The sequence below is a fragment of the Akebia trifoliata genome, chromosome 14, assembly GCF_017979445.1.
Source record: "Akebia trifoliata isolate Shusen 1 chromosome 14, ASM1797944v1, whole genome shotgun sequence".
NCBI classification, from domain to species: Eukaryota; Viridiplantae; Streptophyta; class Magnoliopsida; order Ranunculales; family Lardizabalaceae; genus Akebia; species Akebia trifoliata.
Genome location: NC_141388.1, coordinates 14,194,564 through 14,202,319, shown reverse-complemented (window position 1 = coordinate 14,202,319; position 7,756 = coordinate 14,194,564). Strand labels below are relative to the sequence as shown.

Sequence of the window (7,756 nt, the reverse complement as noted above, 5' to 3'; positions counted from 1 at the left end):
TCTTATAAATATTTTATATTGTGGAGTTCTAGGATTTTACAGATTTCCAAGTTCAGTTATCTCTTCTTTTGCATTGATCAAATCAATTTTGCTTTGTTTCCGTTGAAACCTCTCAATCGAATTCTTCAAAGTTCTTTTGATTGTAGAATTAATGTTTTGGATCTAATATATGATTGTTTAGAAAAAATAAATTCCTATTTTTTATTTTTAAAAATTTCTTTAATAGAAATTCTTCTTTCAGAACCATTCTTTTTTGTTTTATAGCAACATATAAAATATTTTAATGAGTTCTTCACAATTTTTTTAAAATTATTTGGTGACGATTTTGAAAAGAGTTCCTGGTGTAGATAATTATTCAGAGACTAAAATCTTGCTAAAAATGAGGTTTTCCTGAAATGGGAAATTTCGAGAATTTATTTAGTTGGGCCACCCTGAATGATTTTTTGTCGTGATCTACTAATCAGAACAAGTTACAGCTCCACATTGATAGGTTTGAGAGAAATTTATGGGATGGATGGAGGGATGGCAATGTTACCACTTGGTGGAATTACCCATTTTATCAATCAAGTGATATGGGAAGTTTTGGGGCTTTTGAAACTCTCAAGGAGATGAATTTGGTCCTATTGTAAATTACTCTTAATGAAGAAGAATCTCTACTTGGGTCTACTTCTTTTGGTTTGCAAGATTGTGTATAGTGTGGAATCTATTTCATTGAACACCAATGATTCAGAGTTAATGCTGAGGAAATCTTGCAATGGAAGGGAAACAAAGATAGTGGTGGAGATGGAGATGGAGATGGATTCAGAGATTAATAGGAGAGTTTTGATGATGCAAAAGAAGTATATAAGTTACGAGACACTTGAAGAAAGATGTGGTTCCTTGTTCTAATCATGGTGCAAGGAACATCAAGTCTTAAGTACAAAATCCCTTTAGTGAAGGATATATAAATGAAAAAGGTGAGATCCTCATTACTTGTAATGTGATGTCTTAAGTTATTTTAATATATACAATTGAATTTGCCTTTTTAACTTCGTTTTTGTGGCTTGTTCTTGTAAGTCTGCATCAATTTTCTCATAAAATGGTTGAGTATTTCGAAGAAATTACTAGATCAGCCATAAATGTTATTCATGGTAACAAAGTCTGGATTGGATAATTATTTGGTGGGGGTTCAACTTTGTTACTTCAAACAAATTTCTGAAAGTTTCATTGAGAATTTGGAGAATATAAAAATGATTTCTTTAGTTTATGATCTTGTCAATGTCAAGGATGGTGTTTTTTGTCAATATGGTGGCTCTGCTTCCTTTGAATATTTTTATGCTTAGTTTCCTCATATCACTTCTTACTTTGGTAATTAATTTCATAGGCTTACAGCTCACTTTATAATTACCCTGACCTTCATCCCAAAGAAAAGAAGCTTATTTCTGGTACCTTTGAATATTTTTATGCTTAGTTTCCTCATATCACTTCTTACTTTGGTAATTAATTTCATAGGCTTACAGCTCACTTTATAATTACCCTGACCTTCATCCCAAAGAAAAGAAGCTTATTTCTGGTAAAATTGATTATGATTGTCTCCTTTTGTAAATGGGATTTATCTATCTTGTAAGTTTTGGCCACACAAAATTTTCATTCTTTGTCCAAGATACCCAATGAAGTGTAAAAAACTGGTTTGCCTTTTACCAATTATTATAACCTACAAAGCAAATTTTAGTTCCTACTGATCTCCTAAGAAATTTGGGATTGGCAAGCTCTTGCACTTGAAATGTTGCATGAAATGGTTGTTATCTCTGACCACCCTACTATATTTTACCATTTTAGATTTTTTTTTAATTGACTTAAATATACAACTCAAACATTGCTTAATGAGCAAATGAGTGGGCCTATCGTTTTTAGTTCCTGCTTTGTTACACTTTTTCTGTGTTGGTAATGTTTCTTATTTCTCAAATTTTCCTCTTTTCTCATTAAAATAATAAAAATAAAAGAGAACTTAGTTTAGATCATTATTTCTTTAGATTATATTTATCTTTTTCTATTGGTGTATGTGCTGACATGGTTAAATTGCAGTATCACCCTACATATTTTTCCTTTATTGTATATTTGGCAATAGATTTCATTCTTCATCATCATCGGATCTTATTTTAAATGTATAAGAGCTTGATGCATGATATATCATATAAGCATTATGCCTACTTGCTATTGGCTAAGCGGTTGGATACATATGGAAGAACCCTGTCTGGAGGGAATTTATTGAAGACTGGGAATCAGCAAGTTAAGGATATGTAACCTTAAAATGAATAAAAAGTTACCTTTTAGGCCAACTTAATCAAATTGATGTCCATGTCGATTGTAGTTTGATCTTATGTGGCTAGGGGCGGCATGTCTTATATCCATGATGAACAAAATGTCATAATTCACCGGGACTTAAAACCAAGGTGAGTTCAATTGGTAAATGTTGTGAACTTTCTTTTCAGAATCTAGTTTAGTGGGTTATGATTTACTTTTAAAGGAAAATGATCTCTCTTCCACGGAGGTTGTTGAGTGGATCAATGAATGATTAACGTTTGTGACAGTTTATATCCCTTAGTAAACAATTATATCTTGATTTTCGATGTGTAATGGATTATAATGTTCTTGGGTGTTTTTATCTTTTTATAAGGATGGGTGTTTATATCCTCTCAATATAGCTTAAATAAAACTTCATAAACAAAACTTCAGAAGTCCATGAGTCTCAAAGCTTCCCATGATATTAAAGCCAATCACTACCTAACTTAAAGTTTTACGTAACATAAAAATCCCATAAAAATTAGGCAATCAAAAATGCAGATTTACCCTGTGAAGTAAAAAAATAAAAGTTAAAAAATACACCCATCCTTATAAAGAGACAGATAAAAACACATAATCTTTGACCATTAACAAAGTTCACCTGAAGGAAGACATCATGCACTACCCCTCCATACTTCAATCCATTATCCACCTTCCTACTACTTGGAGATTGAGAGAAAATAACCCTAAGCCAGCGAAAGAAATTCTTCTCTCCATTTCTCGTTCATATTTATTCATCAAAATAACAATAGAAACACAAACCTCATGACTACACTTATTATTAATCATAATCTAAAAAGCAGAATAACAATTAGCAAGCTTAGTTCATGAGACTAATACTATTCAAAAGCTAATACAATTCTTAATGTTAAGAGATTCTTACTCAGAAAATCAGTGAAAAAAATTATTAAGATTGATAGCTAAAATTGACTTGCAAAGCTAATCATTTGATGCCTGAGCATTTGAAAAGATTTATATGCTTTCTTTAAGCTTTACCATACTGGTCACTCTGCATATTGTTGATGGATGTGGAACTTCTTTTAGGTATCTTTTCAAAATTGTAACTACAATATTTTTTCACCTAATGACATTTATCAAGTTGGGATCTCCATTCATGCGGTAAAGACATTAATGTCAACATACACTTATTGAAATTTTGGATCATAAAACACTTATTCTTCTTCTAGTTCTTCCTCTACTTTTATTGCAATTTTCTTTAAATTTAGTAGAAAAAATAACTATTACAATAAAAGGGGTTACTAACATTATTCTATGATAAATTCGTATGTGATACTTCAAATTGGTAGCCTTCCGACAAATGCAACTACAATCACTTCCCATGGGGAAAGGTTGGCATTTTCAACTTGGTTTGTATTTAATTTAATTATATCTATATATGTGCATGTTTGTAATTGTATCATAAATTCTATATTAAGTGATTTTGTGATCTTTGCAGGATTTAAATAACAAAATTGTTCAAAATGCTATCAAAGGCAATTTCATCAATGCTAAGCAAATTGAGATGGCTTAATTAATGTGTTTCTTGTAAGGAGATGGAACAATTATTGATCAACTTTCTTTCATTTCAACTTTTATTTCGTAAAATTATTGTGTGGTATCAACTTTACAGATTATTTAATGATTTAGGAGCAATTATCTTCTAGCTTAGTGTGTTAGTAATTAAGGGTTTGTTGGTTTTAATGTTTTATTAGGTATTTGAGGTGTCGGTAAAGAAAAGGGGATTCTTTAACGTCGCCTTGTCTGGTGGTTCTCTCATTAGTTGTATGGGGTATTAATATTTTTTTTCCTTTTTTGGTTATGGATGCTAAATAATCTGATTTGTGGCAGAAAACTCTCTGAAACTCCTTACAAGAAGAATGCAAATTGGGCCAAATGGTATATATTTTGGGCTGCCGAGCATGCAGTGGCACAAAATCATTCAGATAGTAATTCTTTTTTGGCCATCACTGACAGGACAATTTTTGTTATTTGGTTCTTCAATTAGCTTATCAGTTGGTACAAGTGAGAAAATTAAGATGGCATTTGCTCTCCTATCCATAGGATTTCAAGTTTATTTTACTGAATATTCCTTGGATTTTCTTAATGCTATTGACTTCAAATGTCCATTATATTGATCTTTCCCTAAAGATCATATGTTATGATGGAAAAAGGCTTTTACAAAAGGCATTAAAAAGAAAAAGAAATTCTCTAGAGCGACAACTATGGCCATCGGAGCATACCAGATTTGCTATAGTGAATGGTGCTCAAGTTGATGCAATTGTGAGTTGGTTTGATTGTTTTTATTTTATTTTAAAGAAGAGTTGCTAGTTCAGTTAGTATCCAGTTAGTTTAGTTTTTAGTTGCCATTCATTTTGTTACTTTAGACAGAACTTCCATAAAAATGTAATATTTCTCAACCATAGGCTAGTATTACACGCATATGTGCAGCCTCAATTTGCAGTCGATACTTATTAAAAAGATTTTTTTCTTATAAATTAAAAAAAAAAAAAAAAAACTACTGCCATTGACTGTCGTATATAGCATGTAGTCATAAATAAATGACTGTCAAAGACAGTCGTTTTTTCCGACCGTTTTAGTCTGTCGTAATTTTAAAACAACTGTCCTGGGCCGTCATTTTCTGTGTATTATGACGTAGTGATCTAACGGTGAGGATCGAATCAAAATAAGTAAACAAAAACTGCTAAAAGGTCATATATCTTGGAGTTGTTTCCAACCAATTTAAAAAACGACTTTAAGAGCTACAAGCGGAACGTTTGAAATCCTTTCTAATTAAAGAGCTATTCTTTATCCACGTGAGATCCAATCCAAGAATATTATAAGAGTTGCGATTGAGAATATTGGAAAATGACTCTTGGGTAATCAATCCACGTAGGAGAACATTTGGAAAATGACTCTTTAAAAGTGCCTCTAAAAAGGAGTCCAGTGGCCAGAGGGAGGATAAAATTATTATTAATTTTCTTTTTTTTTTTAGGAAAAAACGTACCAAAAGTTATAGCGAGAGAGAGAAAATAATGCTATTACTGCTATATATACGTGGGTAAAAAAAAAAAAAAACAGAAAACTAAGAAGGTTATTCTAGTGAAAGTCGTATGGGATTGTGAGTACTTTCCTCTCCATATCTGTAATTTTATTCATTCTCTCTGTCTATTACTTATGCCCAATTGCTACCCTCCATCTTTCAACACTTCATCAATACCTCGCAGCCCTTCAAAGTCCTTCCTCTATTGGGCTCTCTCTTTCCTACTTCAATCCATACCTCTCTCCATGTCTCTTCTCATCTCTACAAGTCTCGCACTCAAAAATTAAAGTACAATAGCAAGGCGTTGAAATATATTTTTGTTAATATTGATAATTAGAGGAATTTTTGAGAAGAGAGAGTTGCCACTTAATTTAGGTTCAGGAACTAAAAATAATTTCAATGCAGAATTGGGTTAGTCCACAGGTAAGAGACATGGGCAAATTGTCAAGTTACAGTTTTTGGAAGATGTTAGACACCGAATCTGTCTGATCAAAATGATTGGTCTCTATTAAGATTTAAGACTATCTTATGATCAACAATTAAAGGCTAAGGTCACGTATCCTAGGATCAAAAATAGGGATGCCTAATGAGGTAAAAATCTGAAGATTTGGAATCAATCATCATCATTAATTTATATCGAATTGGTCAGCCAAACCATCATTATTGTATATCGAGTAAGTCAATCAAATCCTATGGTTAGGATTTCCTCAAATAAATAATAATAAATCATCCTTTCTACATTTTGAATTTTAAAAATCTTGAAAAAACTATATTTCCAATGAATTTTAACAAGCTCCACATAATATGTATCAATAAATTGATTTGCGAGTTAAGGCAGTTAAATTGGTGCGTATTGGTAAAAACGAAAATTAATTGAGGTGCCACATGCATAAAAAGCAGTGACTTGACTCATTGACCTTGCAAAGAAACTAACTTAATCCAATCAATTTACTCACTTTGAAAAATAAGATTGATTTGATCCATCTATGCACCAAAAAAATAGCGAGTCATCTCATTAATCAAATTTTATAAAAAGAATACCGATTTTAATTCCCACGAGCATAAAATCGGTGAGTTAACTTGTGTGCCAAATTTTGCAAAAAGAGTAATCAGCTCTGGACTTTAGAACACAAAAATCAATGAATCAATCCTGGTGTAGAATTTATAAAAAAGAAAATCATTTTTAGAACCACGCCACATGCACAAAAAAAATAGCAAGTTGACCCGGCTAACTCTAACGAAAAATTATTCATTCAAACAAGTGATTTGACTCAGTTAAGTTTAATGAAACCATTTTTATATTTTGCATCAATTCTAAAAAAACAAAAAACCTTAAAATCAGTGAGTTGACCCACCCAAGTTTTTATAAGGAAATTCTTTTTACAAAATTGATCAAAAACGTCACAAAAACCCATTGGTTGACTAAGCCAAATTTCAAACGCAAATCAATTTTCCAATGCATCCCATCTCTTCCGAAGATCACCGAATTGCCCACATATAAAATGATGAATAGGTTTTCTTGATATCCTCGCTTTTGATAATGTTTGTCAATTGATGCCCACAACCGAACAGTAAAACTTGTGAGAAATAAAAATAGAGAAAGAAAAGAAAAAATTACAAAGTATGGCTTCTCTTTTTCAAAAGGACGATCAAAAGAAAACCTTTAAAAAAAACTCTAATCATAAAAACGGATTTTATATACTACGCACACAGGATTTACAATAGGTTACAAAACGAGCCAAAAAAAAATTTTCCCAGAGCGTTGTCCCCTGGACCCCTAGGAGACTTGTCCATGAGTGCTCCGGCTTAGGCCTGCATCCCAAGCCTCTACTCTATGGACTAAGCCTCAGAAAATCTCCCACTAAGAAACCACGCAACATTATTCTGTTCGAGTCATCAACTGAATCAAACATAACTAAACTCCACAAAACCCCAACAGTTAGAATATACCAAAGAATAATCGTTAACATCAGACCAGAACAAACTTAAAAAACACTGATGAACTTGATGGATGGTTGATGTATATCTTTCCTTCAGGGATCAAGTATCTGTGATAGATTGAAAAAGGTGATAAAGGGAGGTTTGTGCGGCTAAGAGAGTGAAATGGAGAAGGTCCGAAAGCGTGAGAGAGATCGAAAAATCGGGAGAGTGAGGCTTGAAAGAAGTTGTGGCTATTGTTCAGTGAGTCTGAGATAGGTTCGTGGTTGTTGTCTAGTGAATTTAAGGGAGGTCGTGGGATGGTGGTCTGAGATGGGTGAGGCCGAGAGTTGGGGATAATGGTGAGGCTGCTGTGGTGACGTCGAGAGTGGCTATGAACAGAGGTGAGTGTGAGAGAAAGGTTGCGAGAAAGATGGAAAAGAAGGTGAAGGTGTGATGAGGGGCTGTTAGTTGAAG

At 32.7% G+C, this 7,756-nt stretch overlaps 1 long non-coding RNA gene across 3 annotated transcripts; it reads left to right on the top strand.

Moving 5' to 3' along the window:
- Positions 1-707: 707 nt before the first annotated feature.
- LOC147386394 (uncharacterized) lies at positions 708-4,376 on the top strand. 3 transcript variants are annotated; one of them, XR_015172038.1, is made up of 4 exons: positions 708-3,671; positions 3,779-3,867; positions 4,035-4,086; positions 4,171-4,376. It is a non-coding gene; the product is annotated as an uncharacterized LOC147386394 (long non-coding RNA). The 3 variants fall into 3 exon arrangements; XR_015172037.1 differs by having other exon boundaries at positions 708-3,689; XR_015172036.1 differs by having other exon boundaries at positions 708-3,867.
- The last annotated feature ends 3,380 nt before the right edge of the window (positions 4,377-7,756 follow it).